Genomic DNA, 21,513 nt, shown 5'->3' with positions numbered 1-21,513 from the left:
CTTGCTGACACAGTGCCAGGGCTCACCTAAAGAGGTGGGCTCACATAGCTACCCAGTCCTGAGGCTTCTTGCCCTGATAAAGGCCTGAGAAGGCAGCGGCAGGGCCGAGGCTGGGGGGGTCCAAAGCACCAGGCTTATCAGTGGCCATGGGCATTGAGCACAGTGCCTGACATGCAATAGGCCTTTGATCAAGGACAGAAATGAATGAGGCGGGGCACAGTGGCTCACGCATGTAATCCCAGCACTTTGGAAGGCAGATTGCTTGAGCCTAGCGAATCGAGGCTGCCGTAAGCTATGATTGCACCACTGCGCTGCAGCCTGGGTGACAGGGTGAAACCCTTTCTGAAAAAAAAGAGAAATGAATGAAAGGCACTGGCTGTACTGGTGGAGGCCTCATTCCTGCCCTCCCTGCCCTGGTGCCTGGGTCTGGGCAGTTATTCAGCAGCTGCCTTGCTCTTCTTGCCAGCCCCACACTTCCAAAGGCTTGTGCAGTAACAGACTTGTGGTGATCTCAAAAGCCTCCAGTGTTCAGTTTGCAGAAAAGGCAGTGTATTCCCTCTGGCAGCTGTATGAGGACTGTTATGCACTGTACACACTGTAGCAGCTAAAATCCCAGCGGTACGGCTGAGTGCTTCTGATTTTATAAACATGCAGTGGAGTCCCATAGGCTAGCCAGGTGAGGGGGGCCAAGGGGCAAACCTGGGCTTCACACACGGCTGATAGGGAGTTCTTAGCCAAACTCTCAGAGTTAATTCACTGAACTTTTTCAGTCATGTCTTCTTTCTGTGAAACATCTCAATGACTTTCTATACTTAAAAATATGTTTTCTCTTTGACCCAGTACTTCAGCCTGTGGGAACTTATCCTTTAGATACATTTCCATAAGTATAAAATGGCATATGTGGCTGGGCAGGTGGCTCACGTCTTTAATCCCAACACCTTGGGAGGGCAAGGCGGGTGGATCACCTTAGGTCAGAAATTTGAGACCAGCCTGGCCAACGTGGTGAAACCCCATTTCTATTAAACATACAAAAATTACCTGGGTGTGGTGGTGCATGCCTGTAGTCCCAGCTACTCAGGAGGCTGAGGCAGGAGAATTGCTTGAACCCAGGAGGTGGAGATTGTGGTGAGATCATGCCAGTGCACTTCAGCCTGGGCAATAGAGTGACTCCATCTCAAAAAAAAAAAAAAAAGGCGTATGTGCAGGGTTATAATTCAGCATTGTTTCTAAGAGCAGGAAACAATCCTGGTGTCCATCACTAGGGGCCTGTGCTCTGTCTGGCCAGTGGATACTGTAGAAGAAGAAATTGAGGACACTCTCTGTGTGCTGCCAGGGAATGATCCCCAAGTACAGTCCTTGACTTCCAATGGTTTGTCTCACTGTGATGGATTTATTGGGGTGTAGCCCCGTTGTAAGTTGAGGAATATCTGAATTACTAAGTGAAAAATGTAACTGTATGTGTACTATGCTAACTTTTCTGTAAAAAGAAAAAGAAACAAACTCAGGCTGAATTCCTATTCACTTACATGTGCGTAAAGAAACTTGAATACATCAGAAACATGACGGCGGGAAATGAGAACTGAGCAGACGGTATCTAGGCGGGAGGGAGATGCTTCACTGCGTATTGAGTCTTACAGTTTTGTTTTCAGAATCATGACTGTCTCACCTATAAAAGTGAAATTGGAAAAATAACATAACCTTCAATATGCTACCCCCAAAATACCATTGAAAATGGTTAGTTACATCTTTGTTTTACAGAGTTTAAACCTGGTTACAAGAACCAGTTACAAAGGTGTAACTCTTACTGAATCAGAGTTGATTGGTCGCTAGAAACTGTATTGGAAGGGAAGATGATAGGAGTGGCAATGAGGTGGGTCTACTTGGGGGAGAGAGCAGTGTCCATGGTACGGCAACCTCCTGAGTTGAAGGACGTGGCCTCTGAGTCCACTCGGAAAGAGGGCTGCTCCCTGCACGTGGGCTTTGCTTGGTTCTGGTCTGTCTGAAAAGCAGTCATGAGCTCCGTTGACAGTGACAGGGATCCCGCAGCCTGCGTCCTGCTGTATCACAGAGCAGGCGCTAGATGCTTTGTCCTGAGCACATGCTCAGTCAGTGACCACCGGAAACATGGCAGGGCCACCAGGCGTATTGCTGTCTCCCAGCATTTGGGAGATGGCCACACAATCCGCAGATCACATTTTGCTGTAGAGATGAATAAACCGAGTCACTAAGGGTACTGCAAGGGGATTCTGAAATGCATACTCCTTGCCTTCAGAAAATGTACATGTGCCTTGTCCACAGACTTTAAGAGTTCTTTATGAAAAGTAGCCACTGACGGGCATTATTTTCTTCTCAATCGAGGACACTTAGTGGGCTCCTGGCTGCACCCAGACTTGGAGGGGGGGTGGCACGTCAGCAGCTGACATTCCTTTGTGTGTGTGGGACCATGGAAAGGCCACAGTTCAGATTCCTTCCTTCCTTCCTTCCTTCCTTCCTTCCTTCCTTCCTTCCTTCCTTCCTTCCTTCCTTCCTTCCTCCCTTCCTCCCTCCCTCCCTCCCTCTCTGTCACCCAGGCTGGAGTGCAGTGATGTGATCTTGGTTGACTGCAACCTCTGCCTCCTGGGCTCAAGCGATTCTCCTGCCTCAACCTCCCAAGTAGCTGGGATTACAGGCACATACCAGCATGCCCAGCTAATTTTTGTATTTTTAGTAGAGACAGAGTTTCACCATGTTGGCCAGGCTGATCTTGAACTCAAGTGATCCACCTGCCTCAGCCTCCCAAAGTGCTGGGATTACTAGCATGAGCCACCGTGCCTGGCCACACAATTCAGATTTCTATATTTTTAGCTTTCATAAAGAAGGGTACCTTATACATTGGAGGGGACAAGATAACACATTTCTTTACTCTGGATCTTTACATTGGGCCCTGATGTGGCAGCTGACAGATTTATTAAGTTAAAGGTGTCTGCTTTCTTTGGAACATATGCTTGAATGTCTGTAACAACATTTTCATTTTAAACTTAGAAGATAGATTAACATTGAATGGCTTCTCCGAAGCATTGGTTTGCCAGAATCTTAGGGACACTCAGTGTGCAACTCACCCACCTTCTTCACTTTGGCTGCCAGGAATCATGTGGCCACACTCTGAGCCCCGCCCATGCATGGTGGCTGCCCTGGCATGGATTTTGTCCTGGCCTTCCTCTGCCTTCTTCTCCTTGATTTCCCCTTTCCTTCATGTTTCTTACCTACTTCTAATTGATATTCTGAGTCTGAATTCATCCATCTTTTTAAATTTCTTGAAAATTCTCACTGGAACAAGTCAGGAAATGAATAAAATCCCCTTCCCCTTCGAAGAAAGATAATAAGGGAAAGAATAAAATTTAGTCCCTGAGAAATACTTTCTAGATGGTCCCTTTATTTTATAGAGGAACCTGAAATCCAGGAGGGGGATGGGTCTGCCTGAGGTTATTCAGCCAGTTTGTGACCCAGCCAGGGAGCACCCAGGACCCTCCCTGCCAACTCACGGGGTTGTGAGAAGCTCTCTTGGCATCCATATGGAGGACTGCCTCTTGTCTCCTGATAAAACTGCATGCCTAATCTTCCTGGGACCAGCTTCACCTCATCTTTAAATGAATAGGATTCTCCATGGAACTTTTAAAATACCTTGCTATGAAAAAGGGGTTTTAAACTATTGATTTTTTTCACTATCTTCAGTTTTCCTTTGGCTTCGACAGTGGCCTTTAATCCACCGCACACTTGGCATTCCAGTTAACCTTCAGTGGTGGAGTGTGCTGGGCTCGTTCATGCTGTTCCTTCTCTGTAGAACACCCTTCCCACCCTTGCTCCCCTGGTAATTTCTGTTTGCCCTTCATGCTTAGCACAGGACTCTGCCCTAATTTGAGGTTTGTTCCCATAACATTCAGAGTCTGTCCATGTCTTAGCACTTACCCTATGATAATATTGGCATTCTTTGCTTTAGCTAACCTAGTGCAGGGTGTTGCGAGGGCAGATTTTGCTTTTCATGTCACCTCTCTAGTGCCCTGTGTGGTGCTCAGTGAACATACTTTGGGCTCAACTTCATCCCAGCAAAAACCCAAAGCCCTTTTCCTTTTTCACTTCTAATTCAATGAAAGCATCTTCGGAAACATTCAACCTTTTAAAATAAACTTTCATTTTTTTAAACTCTCCAAGAGAGCAAGGAAGCGTGTCTTAGCTTGATTGTCATGACAAAATAGCACAGACTCGGTGGCTTACACAATAGAAATTTACTTTCTCACAGTTCTGGAGGCTGCGATGTCCAAGAATCAGCCAAGAGCAGGGAGCCAGCAGGGTGGGTGTCATGTGAGAGCTCCCTCCTGGGTTTCAGATGGCTGCCTTCTCCCTGTGCACTCACATGAACTCTTCTTTGTGCACCTGGGAGAGCTGGGAGGAGAACAAGCTGTGGTCTCTTTTTATTTATATGTGTTTTCTGGTTTCCTTCTTTCTTTTCTTTCTTTCTTTCTCTTTCTTTCCTTTCTTTCTTTCTCTCTTTCCTTTCTTTTCTTTTCTTTTTCTTGAGACAGAGTCTCACTCTGTCCACCAAACTGGAATGCAGTGGTGCCATCTCAGCTGACTGCAATGTCCGCCTCCTGGGTTCAACTGATTCTCCTGCCTCAGCCTCCCAAGTAGCTGGGACTACAGCCTGTGCAACCATGGCTGGCTAATTTTTGTAGTTTAATAAAGATAAGGAATGACCATGTTGGCCAGGCTGGTCTCGAACTCCTGACCTCAGGTGATACACCTGCCTCAGCTTTCCAAAGTGCTGGGATTACAGGCATGAGCCACTGCGCCTGGCCTCTGGTCTCTTTTAATAAGGGCATGAATCTCATGGTGAGGGCCCCACACTCATGACCTCATCTAAACTAAATCGTCTCCCAAAGGCCCCATCTCCAAATACTACCACATTGGGGGTTGGGCTTCAACATATGAATTATGGACAGTTCAGTCCATGGCGAACAGGTTGTGTGGCAGAGCTGGAAGGTCTTCATGGTTTGTGTAAACCTATTGTGCAAGTTTGTACATTTCTAAGTTCTCACTCTCTGGTCATGTGAAACTGAGTGTGACGAGACTTGGAGCCAGGGTCCAGTCCTTGATGTCATGTAGAGGGCTCACTTCCTCCAGCTGATGTTCTTCAGGAATTTTGGGCTAAAGGAAGGAGGCAGGTGAAAAGCAGGCAACAGGGTTTTACCTAATGAGCACCACATCTCCTCCCTTTGAATGTTGCAAGAAAGTGTCGGGTTCTGGGGTCTGGATATATCTCTTTTGGCAGATCTATTCTTTCACCTCCATTATTGCTAAATGTAACTGTAGTGTAAGTTGAAGTTATTGTTATATGAAAAGGAGATAGACAAGTCCTCACAGCCTTGGAGTAAGCATAATTATGGTGCTTTTATTGACAGCTCCTTTGAGCTTAAATTCATGCACTTTCTAAAAATAGTCTGCAGAGATTAGATCTATGCTTTGAGTAAATCAAAACAACTTAGAAAATAAAAACATCTTAACCACATGCCCTTCCTTTCCACAAGCACAGATCTGGTTCTGCTTCACTTGGGAGACTAGTAGAACTTTCTAGCTAGCAAGACAACAGTTTGAAAAGTAAGTGGCACAAATCCATCATTCTAACAGTATGTCTGACAGTGGATGAGTATGTTTGCCAAGTTAAATGAAACCAAGAAGTGAAAAGTACTAGAATGGGGAATTAAGAGACTCCATACCAGGTTATCACTGATTTGAGTTTGAAGGAAAATTAGGGACGTCTCAAATTCTCTATTTGTCTTCTACAATTGGGCGTTCTAAGTATGTCGACATTACTTCACCTTTTATTACTGCTTGGAAAAGAAAATACTTGGCAAATTTATAGCCCATCTTCTTTTCGTTTTTGGAGCCGGAGTTTCACTCTTGTTACCCAGGCTGTAGTGCAATGGCGCGCTCTCCACTCACTGCAACCTCTGCCTACCTGGTTCAAGTGATTCTCCTGCCTCAGATTCCCAAATAGCTGAGATTACAGGTGTGCACCGCCACGCCCAGCTTATTTTGATTTTTAGTACAGATAGGGTTTCTCCATGTTGGTCAGGCTGGTCTCGAAATCCCAACCTCAGGTGATCTGCCCACCTTGGCCTCCCAAAGTGCTGGGATTACAGGCATGAGCCACCATGCCCAGCTAGCCCATCTATTTAAAGAAAATTATAATAGCAAATAAAACAAAGAAACAACACAATCAAGTATTTGAGGGCAAGCCGAAGCGGAATGCCCAAAGAGAAAGATGGAGGAAGAAGTCCTCCAAAGGTTCTGTGAAGCAAACTTCAGCAGACATGATATGAATATGGCCTTCTGAGAAATGTAAGTACCAGAGAAAAGTCAGACATCCAACCCAGGGAAAAGCCAACACCTTTAGCACAACTGTGCCAGGAAGATTGCAAGTCCAAAAGGCCCTCGCCTTTGTTAAACAGTTCAGAGTTTTGGTACTTGAATTCTACTACCCACTCCACCTCCCTTCTTGGGATATAAGTCAAGAGAGCATATGGACAAGGAATAGTCAGTGAAAAAGAAAGCTGAGTTAAACAAAAAACACTGAACCCTGGCTGGGAAGCAGAGACTTTCTGCTCCCTATGCAAGGCATGGCTTCCTTTCCATCCTTCTCTTCCCTAAACCACAGCACGTGGAGACAGTCAAGAGAACGTTATAGCATGGATTCAAAAGGAGAGACTGTGTGGAGTCTGGTTCCTGCCTTTAAGCATTAGAGTCCTACTGACTAGTGTAAAATAAATGTACAATCAGATAAACAATTATTCTCCTTGGAATGAACTTGGAAGAGAATTAAAGGACAGAAGAGAAGGCAGAAGAGTTTCCTCCTCTGTGGGCAGAGAAGGAATCCTGAGGGGAGGGAACTGAATATTCCTCTCGCCTCCAGCCTGCCATAATCATTACCATCAGTTACACTGTATCTGAAACTCTGTATCTGAAGAGAAAAACTGTGCCCAAGTTCTGTTGCCCCAGGCTGGCGTATGTAAAAACCTAGACTATGATTTTTTTAAGCTAATTAAAATTGTCAGGATGAGTTAATAAGATTGTTGCTGAATGGGAAGTTGTTCAGAACAAATAAAAAAGCCAGCTGGAGGCTGGGCGTGGTGGTTCAAGCCTGTAATCCCAGCACTTTGGGAGGCTGGGGTGAGTGGATCACAAGGTCAAGAGATCGAGACCATCCTGGTCAACATGGTGAAACCCCGTCTCTACTAAAAATACGAACAATTAGCTGGGCATGATGGTGCGTGCCTGTAATCCCAGCTACTCAGGAGGCTGAGGCAGGAGAATTGCCTGAACCCAGGAGGCAGAGGTTGCGGTGAGCCGAGATCGCACCATTGCACTCCAGCCTGGGTAACAAGAGCGAAACTCCATCTCAAAAAAAAAAAAAAAAAGCCAGCTGGCTCACACCTGTAATTCCAGCACTTTGGGAGGCCAAGGTAGCTGGATTGTTTGAGCCCAGGAGTTCGAGACCAGCCTGGCCAACGTGGTGAAACCCATCTCTACAAAAAATACAAAAACTAGCCAGCTGTGGTGACACATGCCTGTAGTCCCAGCAACTCAGGAGGCTGAGACGGAGAATCAGTTGAGCCTGGGAGGCAGAGGCTGCAGTGAGCCGCGATTGCATCACTGTACTCCAGCCTAGGTGACAGAGCAAGAGCCTGTCTCAAAACAAAACAAAAAAGTCCAGGTGTGGTGGCTCACACCTGTAATCCCAGGCAAGCAGATACCCTGAGGTCAGGAGTTTGAGACCAGCCTGACCAACATGGAGAAATCCCATCTCTACTAAAAATACAAAAATTAGCCTGGTGTGATGGCACATGCCTATCATCCCAGCTACTTGGGAAGCTGAGGCAGGAGAATCACTTGAACCCGGGAGGTGGAAGTTGCAGTGAGCCAAGATTTTACCATTGCACTCCAGCCTGGGCAACAAGAGTGAAACTCAGTCTCAAAAAAAAAAAAAGACTCACTTTATGTCATGATGGCATCCAGTGGCTCTAGGAAAACAGTGGCTAGCCTATCCTGGTTTGAAAACAAGTAGCATAGACCATAGACCACCTCTCTGGGTCTGTTTTTGCATGTATATGAGAAAGGGAAACCTAGCTCAGAGTAGAATGTTGTACCTCGTGACAGGCCAGTATCTCAACGGAAACAACTAGGAGAAAAACAAATAAATTGCAAAAATCATATTTTAAAGAAAGTTGGAGAGCTGTTAAGCAAATTTCCAAAGAGAGAAGAATCCTTCCTAGGTATACTAAATAAGCTGTGTTCTTCATGGTAAGGGCAGGGAAGGAGGACAATGGTTGTTGATTCTGGGTGTGGGCTAAGGATCTGGCTTGGTCCAAAAAGACGAAATATTAGGGAAAGAGAAAGTAGCAGAGTGTAGGCAGTCATATTGAACTGGTTTGATGGACTGGAAACTAGAGTAGCCCCGAAGGAAGTCTAGTTTTTCCCCTGAGGCATTTGCTGAGTTCTGGGGTGGTGCAGGAGGCTGCAGGTTTGGGCACTCTCGTAGTCTAGGGGTATTTAGGAGACAAAATCTGGCTAGAAGAAAGAGACTGCAGCAAAAGCACAAGTCTTCCCCTCAAGACAGTTGCCACATGTTGAACCTGCACAGATGGGAGGCTAAAATGCTAAGAAAGCGGGCCGGGCGCGGTGGCTCACGCCTGTAATCCCAGCACTTTGGGAGGCCGAGGTGGGTGAATCATGAGGTCAAGAGATGGAGACCATCCTGGTCAACATGGGGAAACCCCGTCTCTACTAAAAATACAAAAAATTAGCTGGGCATAGTGGCATGTGCCTGTAATCTCAGCTACTCAGGAGGCTGAGGCAGGAGAATTGACTGAACCCAGGAGGTGGAGGTTGCAGTGAGCCAAGATTTTGCCATTGCACTCCAGCCTGGGTAACAAGAGCGAAACTCCGTCTTAAAAAAAAAAAAGCTAAGAAAGGCAGACCTTTTATGGATGAGGAGACAGAGATCCACCAAGCTCTTAAGCATGAGTCTGGGAGAGTTACCGCTCAGGGACTAGCTAAAATCGAGGTGGACTAAGTTACTATAGCTGCAGCCTTTCTGAGTCACTCAGTCCCTGGTTTGACTGAGCTCATCACCCTATTAGAGGGAAAGGAGAACACTTCTTGAATGAAGCTCTCCTCTGGAGCTTCTACATTTTCTACACAATATCAAGCATGTAATCAAAGATGTAGGCATATAAATAAGCAGAAAGGCATAACTGATAATCAAGTGGGGAGAAATAATAGGAAGAGAACTGCAGATGGTGCAGATATTAAAGTTAGCAATAACTTAAACATAACTGGATGGTATGTTAAAGAAAATGAGGAAAAGATGGATAAAATAATGAGAAAATCAGTGCAAGATTAGAATCTGTTTTTTAAAAAATCAAATGGGTATTATAGAATTGAAAAATTCATCTGGAATTAATAGTGTACTGGATGGTCTAAGAGTACACTGGGTACAATGTAGCAGGATTGGTGAACTCAAGGTCAGTAGAAAACACTCAAAGTGAAACACAAAGAGGAAAAAATGCTGCAAAGAGCAGAACAGAGCGTGAGGAACACAGGGGAAATGTTCCTAAGATCTAATATTTGTAATTATAATTCTAGAAGAACAGGGGAGAGAGACTGGGCAGAAGCGGTATTTGAAAGGATGTGAGCTAAGAATTTTCCAAAATGATTGATTGCCATAATACAAATAAAACCATACTTAGGTATATCTACTCAAACTATCAAATTTATCTTCGAAAACAAACAATAAATTTAAAAATCTTAAAATCAACTAGAGAAAAAGCACATGACTTTAAATTGAAGAAGCAACCATAAAGCCAGTGGCTGACTTCTTACCTGAAACAATGAGTACCCATAGACAATGAAATGACATCTTTACTTATTTAATGCATATGACCCTTGACTGCAGGAATGACATTTTTAAAGTGCTGAAATAGACCAGGCTCAGTGGCTCACGCCTGTAATCCCAGCACTTTTGGGAGGCCGCCCACCTCCGGCAACCCTCAGGTGGGTGGATTGCCTGAGGTCAGGAGTTTGAGACCAGCCTGGTCAGCATGGTGAAACCTCATCTACAATCCAGAAATATAAAATACAAAATTTAGATAGGCATGGTGGCATGTGCCTGTAGTCCCTGCTACTCAGGAGACAAAGGCAGAAGAATTGCTTGAACCTGGGAGGTGGAGGTTGCAGTGAGCTGAGATCATGCCATTGGACTCCAGTCTGGGTAACAGAGCAGGAGACTCCATTTCAAAATGAAAGAAAAGAAAGGGGGTGGGGGGGAGAAGAAGGAAGGAAGTAAGAAAAGAAGGAAGGAAGGAAGGAGCTGACAGAGCAGAGAGAAAGAGAGTGAAAGAAAGAAAAAGGGAGGGAGGGAAGAGGGAGGAGGGAAGGAAGGAAGGAAAGAGAAAGAAAGGAAGGGAGGGAGAGAAAGAGCTGACATAAATTAAGGGGAGAGATTAGGTCATCTCTACACTACATTTCCTTCTTACTCTAAATAACTGGTCACCAACCTCTTCAAAATTACACGAAGTCTAGGTGCGGTGCTTCACACCTGTAATCCCAGCACTTTGGGAGGCCGAGGTGGGTGGATCACTTGAGGTAAGGAGTTCAGGACCAGCCTGGTCAACATGATGAAACCCAGTCTCTACTAAAAATATAAACATAAGCCAGGTGTGTTGGTGTTCACCTGTGATCCCAGCTGCTTGGGAGACTGAGGCAGGAGAATTGCTTGAACCCGGGATGCAGAGTTTGCAATAAGCCAAGATTGTGCTACAGTACTCCAGCTTGGGTGACACAGCAAGACTCTTGTCTCAAAAAAAAAAAATTACTATGAAGAATTTGAAGAATTACTACATAAAGCTTCTAGACTCTTTTATTAAATATATTAATACATCCTTATTATATCTAATTCTCAAATTTCTGCCGAATCACATATCATATCACATAGATGGATTCATATCACATAGCATGATACTGGCTTCTTCCTAGGATCACATTGGAAGCTCATTATAAATCAAGGGCGATAGTACTTAATTTGGATAGATCATGTTGTAAAGTAAAATATAAGTGTTTGAAGATGGAATAAATGAAAGGTTCTATGAAAAGGAAGCTGTGGTATATCGGTATGATACATGTATAGTGTTAATGAAGATGCTGAATGAAATAGTGACTTAGAATTCCTTGCTACATAAAATATGACCATGGCACACACCAAAAGCACAAGCGACAAAAGAAAATAGAAAGTGGAGTTCATCAAAATTAAAAACTGCTGAGCTGCAAAGTACAGCATCAAGGAAGGGAAACGACAACCCACAAACAAATCACATAGATGATGTGGGACATCTCCACAACACAGAAAGAACTCTTACACCTCAGTCATTTTTAAAAACCCAATTTTTAAAACGGGCGAGGGATCTAGACAGCTCTGCAAAGCAGATGAACAACTGGCCAATAAGCCCCTGGAAAAGATGCTCAGTGTCATTAGTCACCAGGGAAATACAAACAAAACCACAGTAAAGTGTCCCGTCACACCCACGAAGATGGCGACAATTGAAAAGAAAGATGGTCAGGATGTGAAGAAACTGGAACCTTCTTTGTATATGTTTAAAATTTTCTATGATAAATGACATATGGCTGGGCGGTGGCTCACACCTGTAATCCCAGTACTTTGGGAGGCCGAAGCAGGTGGGTCACCTGAGACCAGCCTGGCGAAACCTGGACTCCACTAAAAATACAAAAATTAGCCAGGTGTGGTGGTGTAAGTTTGTAATCCCAGCTACTCAGGAGGCTGAGGCAGTAGAATCACTTGAACCCAGGAGGCAGAGATTGCAGTGAGCAGAGATTGGCCACTGCACTCCAGCCTGGGTGACAAAGCGAGACTGTCTGAAAAAAAAAAAAAAGAAACATAAAAAGACAAAGTGTACCTAATCTACAATGGTAGATCTTCAGATCTTTGGAGGGGAGGGAATAAAAAGTAGTTGTATGAGGGCACAAGTGACACTGATGCTATTCCTTGGTTATATACATGTATTCATTCTGTAATCATACATTAAGATTTACATGAGTGCTTTTTTTTTTGAGATGAAGTCTCACTCTGTTGCCTAGGCTGGAGTGCAGTGGTGTGATCTCGGCTCACTGCAACCTCCACCTCCTGGGTTCAGCCTCCCAGGTAGCTGGGATTACAGGTTCCCACCACCACACCCCCCTAATTTTTTGTATTTTTGGTAGAGACGGGGTTTCACTATGTTGGCCAAGCTGGTCTTGAACCGCTAACCTCGTGATCCACCCACTTGGGCCTCCCAAAGTGCTGGGCTTACAGGCTTGAGTCACATGAGTACTTTTTGCATGTATTTCTGTATGCATAGTATATATCACTGAAGGCTTAAATATTTCATATTTGCACACAAAAAATGGAACCCTCAAACACTGCTGGTGGGGATGTAAAATGGTGCAGTAAATGCGGGATGACGGGATGATGGAGATAGTGATCGTGGTATCTTGTGTCACCAGGTTCTGGCCTGTTTCATTGATGCTGTGAAGTGGTTTTGTGATGTTTGGCAGTTTTGTGGATACTTTTACTCAAACTAGTAATACAGCAATAATCAGGGATTCAGTCCTATCTTCATCTGAGAATTACAAGGGGATCTTTTTAAAAATGCTAAATTCTGGGCTTCAGTCTAGGAAATGTTTATTTAATTGACATGGAACAGAATATTCGTGGTGTGTGTGTGTGTTTAACTTCTCACAGGATTCTAGATGTGCCATCAGGGCTGAAAACTACTGAGCCAGGATTAAGCAAAGCCAATCATAAGGGTTAGCTTGGAGTTAGAAACGAGATTGGCACAGGACTCAGGAGACCTGGGTTTTAGTCCCAACTCTTCCTTTGTTTAAACTGTGTGCTTTGAGCCAGGTATTTATCCTCTGTGAGCTTCGGTTTCTTCATCTGTAAAATGGGGCCGAGCACCCTCCTGTGCAGGGATGTGGGGATTATCGCTATGACACTGCAAAGCCTGGTGACTGGGACATTTTATGCTCTCGTCACGTTTTGGTTACTTTTTTCCCTTATCTTCCATGAACTAGATACTCATGTCACAGTTTCTAGTTTCATTCTCTTGTTGGTGCATCTATGAGGTGTAGGAGTTGGTTAAAAGTCACCTAAGGTTTTTAACCTTCTCTAGGTTTAAAATTTATCCTTCCTTCCCATGAACCTAATCTCTTTTTGTTCCTCATCTATGTTCTCAATCCCCTTGTGCTTATAATAAATGTTGTTCTGATATCTGGCAAAATTACTGGTTCATATATTTTGATGAGGCAATGTTAAATACTGTTAATAGCCATGCCTGGAGTCTAACATGAGTTGTCCCTCATTAATAATTACACTGATCGTGGTAATAAATCATAGGATGGGTAATAGGGTTAATTGGAATTTTTTAAAATGCCAAATAGAGTTATGAGCGTAGGCTGTGATTTCTATCTAGTGGACTTGGAATAGTTCTGTGGGTTCTAGGAGAGAAAGAGCCTGCTCTTGGGTGGTAAACTTTATGTTAGATTTACTCTTTAACCTAGGAGAAAGACCAGGTTGGTAACATTCATATGTGAGTCTACAGCACAGATAGATTCCAAGACTGTCTGACATACACCTCCAACTCAGTGGCCTGTGGGAGAGCTGGAGTCCACCTGTCCCCGGAGAGGTGGCAGTGCAGCATATTTGTACACCAGCTGGAGAAAGTCATTCTGGAGCCCTGTGGCTGCAGTGGGAGGGTCTAGAACAGAACTCCCACATTTTAATGGGTATGCATATCACCTGGGTATTTGTGCCAGTGCAGATGCTGTTTAGTAGATCGGGGTGGAACCTGAGATTCTGCAGTTCGTGCAAGCTCCCAGGTTCGTTGCTGATGCTGCTTGTCTGTGACTACACTTTGCATGGCAGATAGAAGAAAGCTATCTGTTGTTCTGCTTGCCAGCACTTTCCATACCTTCCTCCAGTAAAATGTTCCTTCCTTCTTCCAACCATGACGTTCCAGAGTGAGCTTCCATATTCTTATATGACTGCCTCCCACGCCACAGTCAGTTAGTCCAGGAGCCAATCAGAATCTTCCCTGGCATTTTGGGACTAGAATCCAGAGAGATCTAGTCTTAGATCCTCTCTATGAAGTTCTTTCTAACTCCATGGAGGGAATTGGTCAAGGATAAAGGGCAGAGAGCGTGTCCCAGTGGTTCTCAAGTCCTTTGTTCCAGTTTTCCCAAACACATGAAAAAGGATTAAAAAACAAAACAGAGTTGTGATATATATATCACAATTCTGGATATATATATAACCTTAGGGCTTATATTACCAGCTCTGATTATCTTGTGCAGAAACTTTTATCAGGTCCTTATCACATGCAGGTCTCTATTGCTAGCACCTGAATGTTCAAAGATGAATAGCGCACGCCCTGACTGGGAGAAGACCACACATTGCAGTACAGTGTGGCATGTGCCATGGCCAGGGGTTGTGGGACCTCTGAGAGGAAGTGCTTGATCCAGTTGAGTGTGTAGATGGGGGCCAGGTTCAGTAAAAGTTTTCTCAAGATGGATTTTCAAACGGTGAGTAGGAATTATGTAGGCGGGCCTATGAAATTTTTCTAGGCAGACAGAACTTGCTGAGCAAAGGCAAGATGATGGTAGGAAACTGTTTGAAAAATTGCAACCCTTTTAAAAGGGACGTATGTGGCTGCAACTGGGCTGAAGAAGCAGGCAAGGGAGAGCGTTGTATATATCACTTTTTTTTAAAGAGTCATATGCATTTTAAAACCAAGAAAACAATAAACCTAAATCTCTAATTCTCTCCCAAATACCTATCTGGCAGGTTCCTACTTCCAACCCTCCAGACCCCCCATTTTCCCCTTAAACAGAAAATTTGTCTTAGGATTGAGATGAATGTTTGAAAAACAAACCTGATCTGCTTTAAATACCAAAATCTGTTTAAATAACACAGAGGTTGTGACAGCCGTTGGCAAAGCCGTGCGGCCGACACGTTGTATCGAGTTCTGCTGTCGTTGGCACCCCTCCGCCTGTGGCAGGTCCTGCTGTTTGTTACTCGGGTCTGCGTGTGAGACGGAGACATTCCTCAGACCACAAGACTCTTTCTTCTTTGGGAAAAATCTGTTTTTTAAAATGCTTTTTATGAGCGAGTACACCATTTAGTAGTGCAGGTGATGATACTTCTTAAGTCTTCTTGAATGGCAAGTTCCAAGAGTAACATTAGAGTATTTTTCATGGGCAGATTTTAGCCATTTCAAGAGGGTTTTTCAAAAATGTTTATGTTTTTACTAACATTTTTGAGAGACAAATGTAATGTATGAGAAAGACTCTTGTGCCTCAGGGGTTATTGTCTGTTTGAAGGTGGTGTCAGAGCACTTAGTACCCCCCACGATAAGCACACTGCAGTAGGCTTGTTAATATCCGGGGTCTGACTCTCAGCCCTGGAATACTGGGAGCTTGGTTTTATCCCATTTACCGCTTAGTGATATGCGCTGGGATTGATTTCTGTTGCTCAGATGAAAGGATTGCTTGATGCAACAAGAGACCAATCCACCAATTAACTGTGGAGCAAGTGACATGACATCTAAAGCCTTGGAGTATGAGGCCTTTTGCACACATTTCCAAAGCTGAAGGCAAGGATGGCTAGAATTTGAGAGACTGTCCCTCCAAGCATAGAGGCTATTCATGTGGAGGCCGGCTCTGGAGCTCTGGAGGTACAGCTGGTGGATGCTGTATGTAGTGTCCGCTGGGGCCTAATAGTTAAGCTCTAAATCTGGCAGGTTGGACACAGGGTCAGAAATCCAGGCAATGGTCAGTACACAGTGGACAATCCTTCTGGAATATCAGTCCTAGTTGTCTGGGGCGTCAGTCAAGGTTCTAGTCACAAGGCCAAGGGCTGGCCAGAACCAGACAGTCTAGAAAGCTCCCTTCCCTGGGTAGGAGATCAGCGTCAAGTGTGGAGTACCAAGAAGGAAACTGGTGTGGCTCCAGAGTCAGACCAAAGCAAGATCCCACTCTGTGGACTGTGTGGCCTTGGGTGGTTGGGTGCAGTGAGAGAGGAGGGGAGGGAAGACACAGTTCCAACCTCAGTGCTAATATCTGGGGGCCCTGTGCCCTAGGTCTCAACACCAGAGGGGTCACTCAGGAAGCCCCTGGTTCAAATGGGAAAAGTAATGCATTTCCACAACTAGTGCTTAGCAAATGATGGGGGAGATGGCAATGAAGCTCTTCGAGGGCTAGGCAGGAAGTGAAAGCTGGGATAGATTTCACACCTGTGTGTTTTTGTTAGAATTACTGATCATTTGGCATTTGGTGACCTTGTCACCCAGGAGCTGGAAGTCAGGAATTAAAGTTATGCTTCATGTCTCACTCACGCCAGTGCATTCCTTTGTAAGCCTCCAAGTGCTCCAGAGTCACAGAGGGCTCTTTCTTTTCCTATTTTACGCATTTGCTTTATTTTTTTTTTGAGACAGAGTTTCACTCTTGTTACCCAGGCTGGAGTGCAATGGCGCAATCTCGGCTCACCGCAACCTCTCTGCCTCCTGAGTTCAGGCAATTCTCCTGCCTCAGCCTCCTGAGTAGCTGGGATTACAGGCACGCACCACCATGCCCAGCTAATTTTTTGTATTTTTAGTAGACGGGGTTTCACCATGTTGACCAGGATGGTCTCGATCTGTTGACCTCGTGATCCACCCGCTTCGGCTTCCCAAAGTGCTGGGATTACAGGCTTGAGCCACCGCGCCCAGCCCCCATTTGCTTTTAAATGGTTATTTGGGTATAATGATAACAGATTTTGTTTCTGTGCTGAAACTGCATGTTCCTACTTATGTCTTAGAGCAACTTTTGAGCTTTCAAGCACATGAGGAGCTTCTTCCTCAGAGCTGACTTTCCAAGTGAGCAAAAAGGAAGGCAGTACCAAGCCTGCTGACTGTTCATATGCCCCCCAGAGAGGATCGGAGGCTCAGGTTCTTTCCAGCCTTTGTCAAATGTGACTGAGCCAGGCTCTGCGGCACTGAGCTTGGTCCTCCAAGTCTTTGACCTTAAGAGTCACAATACAGGCCAGGCGCGGTAGCTCACACCTGTAATCTTAGCACTTTGGGAGTCTGAGGCGGGCAGATTATGAAGTCAAGAGATCGAGACCATCCTGGCCAACATGGTGAAATCCCGTCTCTACTAAAGATACAAAAATTAGCCAGACGTGGTGGCACGCACCTGTAGTCCCAGCTACTTGGGAGGCTGAGGCAGGAGAATCACTTGAACCTGGGAGGCAGAGGTTGCAGTGAGCCAAGATTGCGCCACTGAACTCCAGCCTGTCGACAGAGTGAAAATTCTGTCTCAAAAAGGAAAAAAAAAAAAAAAAAAAAAGAATTCACAATGTAGGTAGGCTTATAAACAGATCAGTGATAATAGGACAGTAGTGGGGCTTCACGCAGGTAGAGTCCAAGTGCTAGGGAGAGAACAGGTCATCCTTTCAGAGGAGTCTTGCCTGAGGCCTACAGGATTTAGTCAGGCAAAGTAGGAGGAAGATATCAGGTGTCATGGTGCCTGTGGTCCCAGCTACTCAGGAGGCTAAGGTGGGAGGATTACTTGAGCTGGAGTTCGAGGCTACAGTCCACTGTGATCTCACCTGTGAATAGCCACTGGACTCGCCTGGGCAACATAGCAAGACCTCAACTCTTAAAAATATTTTGTTTAAAAAAAAAGTTGGGGAAAGGGGTAAGAATTAAGAATTTAAGCAGAGAGAAAGAAATGAATTTTGTGTGTGTGTTAAAATAAATGTAAGATTTACTTTTTTTTTTTTTTTTTTGAGATAGAGAGAGAGTCTTGCTCTGTTGCCCAGGCTGGAGTGCAATAGTGCAATCTCAATCTTGGCTCACTGCAACCCCCACCTTCCAGGTTCAAGTGATTCTCCTGCCTCAGCCTCCCAAATTGCTGGGACTACAGGTGCCCACCACCACGCCTGGCTACTATTTGTATTTTTTGTAGAGATGGGGTTTCACCGTATTGGCCAGGCTAGTCTCAAACTCCTGACCTTTTGATCTGCCTGCCTCAGCCTCCCAAAGTGCTAGGATTACAGACGTGAGCCACTTGCCTGGCCAAGATTTACCACGTTAACCATTTCTAACTGGACATTTCAGTGGCATTGATTAAGTCATACCATTGCACAACCATCACCACTATCCATTTCCACAAATGTTTCTTTGCACACTGAAACTCTGTGCCCATTAAACACTAATTCCTGATTCCTTGCTCCTCCTAGGTCCTGACAACCATCATTCTACTTTCTGTCTCTATGAGTTGGACAATTCCAAGTAACTCATATAAGTGAAATAATACTTTATATGTCCTTCTGTATCTGGTGTATTTCACTTAGCATAATGTCTTCCATGTGGTAGCATTAATCAGAATTTCCTTCCTCTTGAAGGCTGAATAATATTCCATCATAGGTATGCCCCACATTTTGCTTCTCTGTCTATCCCTCCATGGACACTTGGATTCCCTCCAGCTTTGGCTGTTGTGAGTGGTGCTGCTGTGGAGGTGGGTGTGCAGATATCTGCTAGAGCCCCTGCTTTCACTGGGTTTTTCTCTTAAAGAGCTGTATAGAGCTTTGTGGGCCCTTGAGTTTTTGGCTGTTGGAGAGAGTTGATCTAGGAGTCAAGGCCTTGGTTCTCTTCCTCACTGCCACCAACTCCCTGGGTCCCTGGAACAGTCATGTACCATCTCTGGGTCATTGTCTTCCTACTTGTGAGCTAAGGGAGTCCCTTCACCTCTTGGGCTCTGCCCTGGGTGACTATACCCGGGACATTCTGTACCAGACGTGGCACACTCCGCCTGTCCTGGCTTCCATTTCCTCCTCAATGCAGTTAGGAATGGAGTGGCTTCTTGGTACGAGTGGATTTAACAGTCTCACTTTTGAGTGTTCTTGAGCAGCTCCAAAGGCTCCTGCTGTACAGAAATCTGTCACTTTGCTGAGACGTGCATTTGAACCTTACCCACGATGAGAGCAGTGCATGGAGGAAGTCCTCCAATGGGGAGCCAGGCTGGCCAGTGCCCAGCATCCGTCTCGCCGAGCAGAGTTGTTGACTGCTCCTTGTTCTTTTTTGATTTTTTTTTTGAGATGGAGTTTCGCTTTGTCACCCAGGCTGGAGTGCAATGGTGTGATCTCGGCTCACTGCAACTTCCGCCTCCCAGGTTCAAGAGCTTCTTGTGCCTCGGCCTCCCAAGTAGCTGGGATTACAGGTGCCTGCCACCACACCTGACTAATTTTGTGTATCTTTTTAGTAGAGACGGGATTTCAACATGTTGGCCAGGCTGGCCTTGGACTCCTGGCCTCAGGTGATCCGCCCATTTCAGCCTCCCTAAGTGCTGGGATTACAGGTGTGAGCCACCATGTCCATCTGTCCTTTCTTTTGAACTGACTTTTATGAAATATGATAGAACTTTGGTGAGTGTGTGTGTGTTTGTGTGTGTGCATGTGTGTGTGCGTGCACACGTGTGAGAGAGAGAAAGAGAGAGAGAGGAGGCCTCCAAAAAGAGAGCTGACCACTGGGCTTGTGCTGGAAGTAAAAGAAAGCAGAGAAGCCTGAGAAACTGACGGTGTGTACCATCAGTTTGTACTATCATTATAGATTAAAAAGGAGCCCGTCCGATCCCACAGTTGCCCCACAGTGCAAACAACTTCAGTCACCGTTCTCTATGGAAATAAGATAAAGGGTCTCAGGCAGCAGTATACTTGCTCCTTGAGTGATAACATTTTAGAGAATTTTGAAAAGGTGGCTCAGGAGAAGACAGGAGACTACACAAACATTTCCAGGAAGCAGCAGATGGCGAAGGCACCAGTGTGGCTGCTAAACCAACCTTCTTTTCAAGTAAGGACTGGTTAAAAATTTTAAAGATGTGTTTTTCTTGGCGAAAGGTGCAGTTGAGAGGAATAAGCAGGCCAGCTGTCTATCTCACTGCAGACAGGATTCCTCTTAAGCTAAAGAGGCTCATGGAGGAGCAGAGGCACGAGTCCCAGGCTAGGGGAGGGGGCTCACAGGGCAGGCTTCCCTCTTTACCAACTGTACCAAAGTCACCTGAATGAGGTAGTCAGAGAATAAGGAGAGAAGCTGATCAAAGAAGGCCTTGAAGAGCTAATTAAAATAGGCAAGGACGATAAAGACAACACTGAGAACAGAGAAAAGACAAGTTGGGTCCTTTATAAATCAAGTGGAGTGTTCCATTATGCGGAGCTGCCAGCACAGCCAACATCCATCAGCGGGACGGAGCCTTTCTCAGCAGGTCCAAGAAATACATCTCCATTGGCACCATCCCAGGCCATGTCCAAGAAGTTGCAAAAGGAAAGAATGACTAACAACACGGTTAACTTCAGTCAAGACTAATGAAGGGGGTGAGGGGAAGAAAGAGAAAAATGACAAAAATAAATGAATAAATAAAAAGGAAGGTAATCAAAACAGGTACAAGCAATGTGAAATATTTTTCCAGACAGCTAAATGTTAATGAATTGGGAGAACTAGATAAAATATATTTTTGGGAATAGTGAAAATGGAAAATTTGCAACAAGAAAGAGAAGACTTTATTAGGCTAATAGCTGGTAAAGATCTCCCCCAGCTAGGAGATCTGTCTAGGTCCAGAGCCCTTCAAGTCAGGGGTAACTTTCAGAGTCAAAATTGACTATAACCATTGCAGGATCATAAGCAGAGAAGCTGATGAACTCACTTATGTAGTTAGTACAACATTGTTTCCAAGACCAGACAATTGCATTGAGAGGTAGTAACACTCCAGCCCACTTCATTTATGACCATAAATGCGGAAGTTCTAAATTAAATGTTAAATTAAAAAAAAAAAAAAAAAAAAAAGAACTGGGTGCGGTGGCTCACCCCTATAATTCCAGCACTTAGTAAGGCTAAGGTGGGTGGGATTGTTTGAGCCCAGGGGTTCAAGACCACCCTGGTCAACAAAGTGAGATGTTGTCTCTACAAAAAATATTCAAAATTAGCTGGATGTGGCCGCATGTGAATGTAGTCCCAGCTACTCGGAGGCTGTGCTGGGAGGAGTGCTTGAGTCCTGGGAGGTTGAGGCTGCAGTGAGCTGAGATTGCGCCACTGCACTCCAGCCTGGGCGACACAGAGTGAGACCCTGTCTCAAAAAAAAAAAAAAAAAGAAAAGAGGGACATTCATCATGGGCATCAACTCAAAACTTGTCATTCAATATGCTGTTTAAGGAAAAAGCCACCACTAGTCTCCACTTAGAGAAACCTCTTTCCCTGTCCTTTGCATTCTTATAATTATCTCTCTGGCTGGGCTTCTACTTCTTTACTGCCCCTGAAGATAATACCCAGGTCTTTTTTTATAGTCAAGGTTTTTGCTACAAATCAATAAAGCAAGGCAGAAAGTGATACCAAATGACTT

General features: G+C 44.9%; 1 protein-coding gene across 7 annotated transcripts in view; it reads left to right on the top strand.

Annotated features, from left to right (window-relative positions):
• The window catches only part of SLC35D4 (solute carrier family 35 member D4), a 146,305-nt gene that overhangs the window by 106,181 nt on the left and 18,611 nt on the right, over window positions 1-21,513 (top strand). The gene's annotated exons all lie outside the window — the stretch shown is intronic.

Source organism: Callithrix jacchus, chromosome 13, assembly GCF_049354715.1.
Source record: "Callithrix jacchus isolate 240 chromosome 13, calJac240_pri, whole genome shotgun sequence".
In the NCBI taxonomy this organism is placed as follows: Eukaryota; Metazoa; Chordata; class Mammalia; order Primates; family Cebidae; genus Callithrix; species Callithrix jacchus.
Note: the sequence above shows the minus strand (reverse complement) of the source record. Positions and strands in the feature narration are given on the sequence as shown.